Genomic DNA, 10,035 nt, shown 5'->3' on the forward strand with positions numbered 1-10,035 from the left:
TACAATGCTAATTTGTTTGTGTGTGCGTGTGTGTACGGCAGGTAAAAACAACAACTTTATTAGGAAAAAAAAAACTAAGATAAAATACAGTAGAGAACAATAAAAACCAAGGTATGGTCCGAGATCAGCTGGGGAAGGCAGTTATGAATAGATGAGTTTTCAGAGCGGTTTTGAAGGAGGGCAGGGAGGGGGCGTCTCTGACGCATTTAGGGAGTTCGTTCCAGAGGGTCGGGGCGGCCACTGAGAACGCCCTGTCCCCCCAGGTTCGGCGTTTGGTCTTTGGGACCTCGAGGAGGCCAGCCTCTCTGGACCTGAGCGACCGGGTGGGGACATATGGCTGGAGGAGGTCGGTGAGGTAAGGGGGGGCCAGGTTGTGCAGTGCTTTGTAGGTGGTGAGGAGTATTTTGAAATGGATCCGTTGTTTCACGGGCAGCCAGTGGAGGTCATGGAGGACAGGTGTGATGTGGTCTCTGGAGCGGGTGCTGGTGAGTAGACGGGCGGCAGAATTTTGGACATATTGGAGTTTGTTGAGTGATTTGGAGGTGATGCCATAGAGTATGCTGTTGCAGTAGTCCAGCCGGGATGAAATGAAGGCGTGTATGAGGGTTTCAGCAGCAGAGAAGGTCAGGGAGGGGCGGAGACGGGCGATGTTGCGGAGGTGAAAAAATGCAATTTTGGTTACGTTATTGACGTGGGGGAGGAATGACAAGGTGGGGTCAAGGATGACTCCTAGGTTGCGGATGTGGGTGGAGGTTTTGACTGAGGTGCCGTCGATGTTGAGTGAAAAGTCCTGGGTGGAGCGGGTGAGGGTGTCGGGGCCGATGATGATTATTTCTGATTTGTTGCAGTTGAGTTTTAAGAAGTTCTGTTGCATCCAGTTTTTGATGTCTGTGAGGCAGTTGGTGAGGGTGGAGTGGGTGGCTGCAGAGATGGTTTTGGTGGAAAGGTAGAGTTGGGTATCATCAGCGTAGCAGTGAAATTGAAGGCCGTGGTGGTGGAGGATTTGTATATCCACAAGTTCCCCAACAAGCTTACTGGGTATATCCACAAGTTCCCCAACAAGCTTACTGGGGGAAAGTGGGTGTGTTGATGTGGGGGTCCTTGAAAGACACAGAAAATAAGAATAAATAAAAGAGATTGACAACCACTGCCTCATGAAACCTTATGGCTTTTTAACAGTGGTGTAAAGTAACTAAGTACATTTACTCAAGTGCAGTATTAAAGTGGGCGTGACACGGCCAAAACAGCTAATTATGGCTATCAAATTAGCCAATTTTTTTAATGATGTCATGTACCCCCATGTTAAATTACCCAATCAAATTAATTTATTGTAGTTATTGTACTGAAAGTAGTACTTTCTGTACAGTAACTGAATTAAATTAATTTGATTGGGTAATATGACGGGAGGGGGCGGAGTTGAGCGCTGAGTATTATCTAGTGAAACAACCCCAACAGAACTGTGCGAGGAGAAATGCGACAATTCATGAAACAAATTTTAAAACAAGCAGTTCTAGGGGTAAAAATTTGATATAATCTGCTATAGAATCCCCCCTAACCGCGTACAGGGTACAAGTCTTCTAAGAAAAAGGTGTCAGAGATTAGAACGAGGGTCCTCCGCAGCATAGACCACTTTTTAGCAGCCATCTCTGCTAAAAAGTGCTCCAGTGCTTCACCGGAGCTCCGGACCACTTTTTAGCAGCCATCTCTGCTAAAAAGTGCTCCAGTGCTTCACCGGAGCTGCGGAGGACTGAAGTCTGTGGTAGCCTGTGTGTGTGTGTGTGTGTGCGCGCGCGTGCGTGCGTGCGTGTGTGCGTGTGTGTGTGTGTGTGTGTGTGTGTGTGTGTGTGTGTGTTTACACACACACAATAGCTCTTGAAAATAGCTGTGCGGTGCGCTATTATTCCTACCGTAGGAGACGCCGTTTGAAGGAGCGCTCGTTTTATTGTCCACGACATTGCAAGCGGCCGGCGGAGCGCCGCGCGAGTTACGAAGCCGTGGTGAATGCAATCGTTATATTTATGCCCAGGCCGTAAGGCCTGGGCAAGCCCACGATAAACGCCCTGTCCACGATAAACGCATTCACACCCGCCCGCGCAGTCAAAGTGACCACAGCCGAGCGCTCCAGAACTCCGCTCCAGCCAATCACAGGCCGCGCTTTCTAATTTATGCATACGCGTCTCCTATGGTAGGAACACTCGCGTGCGGTGCGGCGCTACCAGCTAACAACAACACGTCACGTTGTGCGCGGCACTGCACAACGGACGAAGTATACATTCACTAATAACTGATACGGCCCGCCTCCTTTTCAGAACGTTTGAAGAAAGACCACGTGACCTACTGTATCATAATGTTACATTTCGGCCGGTGTCCCGCCCCGTACAATTTGGAGGTATTTTACATTATTATTTGAGTATTTCCAATTTTCAGTACTTTGACTTCCACTCCACTGCCTCTCAAAGGCAAATATTGTACTTTTACCATTATACTACATATTATTATATTTATATCATTTGAAAACTTACTAGTTACTTTGTAGATTTTGATGATTACAAAACAACTTCAGGCTTGTGACAGCGTATTTCTACATTGCAGTATTGATCATTTTACAGTCAAAACATTTTTTTTACCAACACTGCGCTGCCATATGAAAACCTATGGTCTTTAAGAGAAGCATTATTTTAATGTACCTAGTGCCAGGCACAGCAGGAGGAGTCCAGGAACCAGCAGCATGTCGTCTTCTAGAGGGGTCTCTGTGTGGATGGTCTTCTTGGGGGGTCCCTGGGTCAGAGGATGTTGGGTTGGTGGCCTCACAGTCTTCTAGGAGGCTGTGTGTCTTTTTATCCGTTCCAAATGATGGGCTGTCTTCACAGCTGGCATCGTTCGATTGGTCGTAATGCCCTCCAGCCCCATAAAGCAGGGCTCAGCGACCTTTTTGACATGAAGTACCAGGTCAGACAAACATTACGTTTAATCATGTCACACCAACATTTAGCTGTTTGTACCACATGAGTGACAAATGAACCCTTCTTAAATCTTTTATACAATGTGTTGACCGCCGAGTGTTTCTTTTGCTTATATTATATGTTGGAAATGGCACATTTACAGTCATGTTGATAATAACCACACAAACCCTATATACACTTGGTTGACTGTCCACGATTGGTGGAAAGTAGACAATTACATTTACTAGTATTTAAAAATATTGTACCTAATTCACTTTATACTTTTACTCAAGCACATTTTCATTACCAGACTTTTACTTGAGTATTGACATTGCAGTAGTAATACTTTTACTTAAGTAAAGAGTACTTAAGTCAATGTTGTACTTTTTTCCACCAGGGGTCTGTACCAGTCCCCCCATCCTTTTCCCCCCTCTACACCAAATATCTTTAAGGAGCTGGTAGATTGATAGGGACTCTGGGTCTGGGGTTAATGTGGTTAATATGCAATGTAAATTCAAATCACATTTCAATGTCCATGTAAAATAAAATCATATTAAAAGAATATATATATATATATCATATATAACATGTATTAACACATTGACCGCCATTTTAACATTCACTGTAGGCTCCCCTGCCATTTTGTTTAAGCATTTTCTTCATATTTAGACATTTTTCCTAAATTCCCTGTTTGCACGAAAATGTCATACAGTGCATGGATTAAAAGAGGACATCCTCTAGTCTCTCCAAAAAATATTTTTTTGTATGTACGATGTAGCAATCTAGAGTTTTGGCCATTTCAAACCCCTTGTTTTTTCAAAATCCAGGTGGAAATTAAAAATAATTGGAGTTATTGACCTTTTTGTGAATGATCTGTTTTCAAGTGGATAACTCACTTGAGATGTGTCTTTATGGCTTCAGGCATTATCAGATAAGTGTACTAATGTAATTATGTAATAGGATTTATTTTTAGAATTTTCTGTTTAGAAAAATGCAGAGAAAAATATTTTTATTGGCTATATCTGACCAAAAAACTCACATACTATATTGCAGTATTTCTGTGAGTATTTCTGTGAGCCCCCACTTGGGGGCGCTTTCTCTCTGTCTCTGTGTGTCTGCTGGTTGTCTTTTGCTCTGTACAGGTGCACACACACAAATAGACATAAAAGGGGGCATGAGTCTTTTTTCTAACATGTCCTAGAATGTGAAAATAGCAGATCTACAAGCTCTACAAGCTCAACACATCGCTCTGAGACTGTGACACATTGAGAGCTTGTCATTCAATTTTATATGAGATACTTCAATGGTTTCCAGTGGAAATAAGCTTAGTCTTTTCATGGATCTCCTTTTAGTAGACCTTGTACCAGTGAACTGTACCGTCATGAAACTGTACCTTTTCCTATGCAAACTTCTAATAAAGTCTTCAATCAATCAATCAAAGTCGAGCTTGTAGATCTGCTATTTTCACATTCTAGGACATGTTGGAAAAATGTCTCCCCCTGCCCCTAAAAAAATCCTCTGCACTGCCCTGCTAAACAGCTCCTCTGCGTCTTTGCTCGTAACGACACTAGTTGATCTCTTGCTTTTTGGGAGGAGCGTGGTGGGGGAGCGTGGGAGTTTTGGTGGTGGTCCGTGAGAAGTGTTGGCTGGAGACCAGGCAGGGTAATGAGAGGACGGACCCCCTTCCAGGGACCACTTCACTTGTCTCTGACTCAACTGGATCGCGTCGTGAACTTTATGTAATCGGGCAGTTTTATTGATTGATTTTGTAAGAGTTGATTATCGTGTTCCCACTGCTCTGCGGAGCGAAGCGTTGGGCCCGCGGACCCCCTGTTAGAAAGCCGACCAGGGACCCCCCTTTGCAAAGGACCGCCTGGCGCCAATGGCCTGCTTGGCTGCTTGTGGACCATTACAAAACAATATATTATAGCCTGGATATATGGATTATAACCTGTGGATTCTAATCAACCATCATCATTCTCAGGTATGTTTTAGAAGCATTTATATGGCGAATTGGCGATAATTATTTTGTATCTAGAGAGAGAGAGAGAGAGAGAGAGAGACAGATCTCTGAATCAGAGACTCTGATAGCACTGTGCTGATCAGGACAGGGGGACCACTGAAACAGACAGTGGTCCGTGGACCACCAGCCAGCTAAGAGATGTTCACACACACACACACACACACACACAGCTGTTCTCACACTTTTTTTTTCTTCTCTTTTTTTTTCCGCCAGCCTTGTGTGCGCAAAATGCGTCACTGTGCCAGTTCACTGTGGGTTATGGGGAGATTTATATGCATTTGTATTGCAATTTATACATTATTACAGTCTTTTTTTCAAACACACTTACTTTGATGTGTGATATTTTAGGTTCTCTGTAAGATAAAAGGATAAAAATTTGTCACGAGCTGGGGGAGAGTGTAATTAAACATTACATTATATAAAAGCAAATTCTCTGGACTATCGGGCCTGGCGGGGAACGACATTGGGATTTTCTCGGGACTATCGGGGGAGGCGGGGAATGAGTTAAGGTCATTATAGATCTGAGGCCTGCCTCTTATGTAAAGACATGCAGTCGTGTTTCTCTGGCACCGTGGATTAAAGTCTCGACAGAATGCTGTACATACAGTGGGTTCTCAACCAATGATCCCCAGCTAAATGGAGAGTTGGTAACCAAATGGACCCTTACAGATCTTTAACTCTTGAGTTACATTATTGTTCACTGTATTACTTAATTTACCACACTATTAGAGAATGTAGAATGTTTTTTTCTTTTGATCAAGGTTTGCCTGTTATCTCTCCTATGGTGCCAACATCAATACAGCATGGAATTGTGGACACAATCTCTAAAATATTAGTTTTGGGCCCGAGAGACAACATCTGGGTTAATTTTTGATCACATTTGAGTCTGCAGTGGGGTAGAGAGAGGCTCTCATGATCTAGAATGCAGATCAAGCTTTTTGTGTGTGTAAATATCTTTATTCATACAAGTAAGACGCCTCAGGGCGACATGTGACCAGGTCAAGCCAATTCTTGGCCATCTGGCCAGTGATGTATATCGGACCAGTTACCCATATATGGAGACCCCTGCATGATACTCAACAATGTTATGTCAGACTCAGAACATGCCCATATATGGGCATTACCAATTATAGTTCATGGGACAGAGCCCAGAATTTCATGAAAAGCAATAGATTCTGGTGGCAAATTCTAGTGATGATTTTTATGTTCCCACATGCCCATGGTATCATTTAAACCCTGCTAGCATTACCAACCTCGTAGCTTTCTACCTGTTACCACCACTTTTATATGAGAAATAACCGAAATTCTCGTTTTCTATTACTTTCCATATATTATCTATCCTTATAATGCAATTGAATATGTCAAATCATGCCTGGAATTGATTGGTATTGAATTATAAAACATTGTAATACAGAAGAATATTACTTAGAAATGCAAAAAGTTAGTATACAGAGAAATTATTGTAAAAAAAAAGGGTCAAATTTGTTACATTTTCGTTTTTTTTGAAGGTCACAAAATGTGCTATATTTTCCTAAATATTTAACATAGAGACTTGCATTTAGCATTAAAATGTGCACATTAGACTCTGTGATGTTGTGAAATATAACTATTAAACAGAAGAGTTTGAGCTTTGGTAATTATGACATCGAAAGACCATGCCTCATTACATTATTATCTTCCTGAAAACCATTTAGTGAATGGTGTCATATTCAGAGATAATTAATCAAAGTTATCATAATCACTTGCAAGTGAATCTATGTGATCACCTAGATCAGTGTTTCTCAAATGGGGGTATGTGTAACCCTAGGGGTACGCAGGGGTACTACAGGGGGTATGTGAGAAAAATGAGAATATGTATTTTACTGTTATGGTTAATGATAAAACATTGACAGAGATGGTGTGAACCTACTCATCTGTACATTTCTAAACCAAATTACATCAATTACTTGACTAGTAGTGACTGTTATTGAATAGAAAGCATTATGCCATTATGCTATTTTATTTTGAATGTAATGGTATTGGAACTGGATTTTGTTTGACTTTTTGCTGTAGTCAGGAGAAGGGGGTACTTGGCTTCGGAAATCAGTGTAAAAATTAAAGATTGAGAACCACTGACCTAGATCATCAGGGACAGATCATCAGATTTAGCATGGTTTCATTAGATCAACTCACAGAGACGAGCCCACTGTCTCTGAAGGAGCAGAAGCAACATGCAGAACAGCTTGTTCCACCCGGTTCTCAGGGACCACGTTGACGCAGTAGAACCTGGTAAAGGTACTAGGCGATGTCCAGCTGGCCGAGGCACAGATATCAAAACGGGGAACCCCCCCCTGAACTATATTCCCAAGAGGTGGCCATACCCTGAATGGAATGTGTCACTACTGCGGATGGCAGAGTCTGTCCGGCCAAGCAATACACACAAGCAACAAGCCAATGTGAGAGTCTCCGTTTTGAAATCCTTCAGCCCAGGACTCTATCACCATAGCATACAAAGAGCTGATCAGTCAGCCTTTGTCCATATGACGTACTGTAAGTGTCCAAAGCCCTCACCGGGTAGGGGACATGCAGAGCATCACCCAAGCCGTCAACACTCATGGGAGGGACATAAGCTGACGGGTACAGAGGCCAGTTCACATGTCCTACGGAGAGAACCTTTTGGCAGAAATTAGGAAATGGTTCGCAAGGTAAATGGTAAATGGTGCATTTATATAGCGCTTTTATCCAAGGCGCTTTACATAGATTGTAGCGGTTTCTCTACCCCTGAGCTATGCCGCCCCTAGTCGAGTGTCACCCCAAGGTGACTGTAGCTGCCCTCGGTTTGTGAATGAATACAAGCTGGATTGTCTCAACGGGTGTTTTTTATTGTCACTTCTTGCACATTTGAAGCGTCCGCCAAACACCGTGAAAACTATGAAAGATAAAAATAAGTACAATAAATATTACAAATATCATTTCACAGTTTCACATCAAACAATAAAATCAATGCATTTCAAATCATAACCTCAATAATTCAATTCATTTCAAGTTACTTATTCATTTCAACAATAAAAGGCCAAATTATAAGGCAGTGATTCAATTACTTGTTTCAATTAGACAATAAAATAATTCCATTACAATGCAGTGTTTCCAGAACTCATCTTAAATAGCAAAACAAATAAACTAATCAATTTAAATCGCAACCAAATACCAAAGCAAACAAGACACCAAAACCCAAACAAATACAAAGAATTATATCCCAAAATAAATCAAAACCCTCAAAAACAAACAAAGAAGCATCCTGTACCTTAATCCGCTAACCAGGGGCGCTAGGATGAACAAAGCCACCTTGGATATATGGGGTTCACCAAACAATTGGACACAGCAATGGAACCAGCAGGCATTGGGGACAAACCATTTCAGTCAACTACTTTAACATTAATTCAACAATGAGCATAAATGTTCAATGCATAGGCCTACAAACAAACTTTAATACCTTGCCGTGTCGTTCCACTTCACATGCTGTGTCCCTCCACCTGTCTCACTCTGTCTGCATTCTTTTTGGGTGAATCTGACTGAGGCTAGCGGGCGTCAACTATATAGTAAGGTGACAGGAAGTGCCAAAATCAAACAGGAAATATCAAAGTAGACCAAAATAAAGAAGCTAAATGACAGAATAACTTCAAAATAGAGCAAACTTGAAGATAAAATAACCAAGTGTCACCGACACTTACACTCCCACCATCATGTTATGATAAATCAAAACATAACATGATTCCACAAATGTCAAATTTACAGGGTCAAAAGGTTTGAGAGGAAAACTCTTGCTTTTATAACTCAGATCTTATGTCAGTCTTTCATGGAGATTTTCTTCTTGCCAAAGCAACACTTCTCTTGGCTGCATTGACAGCAGATTTCAATATGTTCATGTCTGGTTTATATGGGTCATCTACTGCATCTTTCTTTACAGCAGGATTAGGCAGAGTTTGGACATTTGAAATTGATCTATTTTTAACAGGACCTAAGGGTTTGTTGCTCAGGGACGGTTTGAGATCTTCCTGGGATTGAGGAGGACCAGGACCTGTGGCCTCAAAGGGAACTGGAGGGACTGTGGTGATGTTCCTCATCTTGGCAGGTGGGAAGGCAGGACTCGGAGTTGAATAGCTCCCTTCAATGGTTCCTGATCTCCACGGACATAGGTCTTTGGGCGGTTCAGTTTTTCCTTTCACTGGTTTCTTCCTTCTCTTCAGTTTGCGTTTAGCTATGAGAGCGGATCTACTCACAAACCCACTACTCATATCCAACTCCACAGAGATGCCCGAGTCGCTCTCCTGTTCTTTCGATTGCTGCAGGCTGTCCTTTACCTGCACATTGTTTTTTACATTAAGGTCTAGTTCCAAGACCATCACCACATCGGAATCGGATGGAGTTGGCTTTTCCCTTACTTGGAGGTTATTCACAGAACTCTGGTTCTCCTGACCATTGGGGTTGTCTGTGGGAGTGGGCTCTTTCGCCGATTCTCCCACCGACTCCTGATCTGTGGGGTTGTGTGTGGGAGTGGACTCTTTCACAGATTCTCCCACCATCTCCTTTTCTCCCACAGGTGTCTTATCTTCGTCCTCCGTTTCGAACCTCCTCTCAACCATGGCTTCTAGATATTTGTCCACCAGATCACATATTTCAGTGGTAATAATGATACAAGCATCCATTTTCTTAACAGTGTTTGATCTGGCTGTGTAGCTATGCTGAATGGATTCATAACATTCACTCATTATATTACATGTGTCCTGAATCATTTGTTTTAGTTCATAGAGGTCATTTTCTGAACAAAATTTCTTTAAGGCCATTTTAACTTTTCTTGCCGTTTGTATCCAGGTGGTGTAGGCTTCGGTGAATGCCTTTGTTGTCTCTTCAGAATTCCTAGGCTGCTGCATAATGACTACGGACTCATCAGGGGTCGACATTTTGTTCTGCCTTTTTCTGTTTGATTACTTTACACTTTGGGGTACATTTAGTCTGGGTTTTTTACAATAACTTTTACTTAAACCATTACACGAAGCCCCACAGACATTCCACTTTAACCCCCAAAGGAAT

This window comes from Nannobrachium achirus (genome assembly GCF_963921795.1).
Source record: "Nannobrachium achirus genome assembly, chromosome: 19".
Lineage (NCBI taxonomy): Eukaryota > Metazoa > Chordata > Actinopteri > Myctophiformes > Myctophidae > Nannobrachium > Nannobrachium achirus.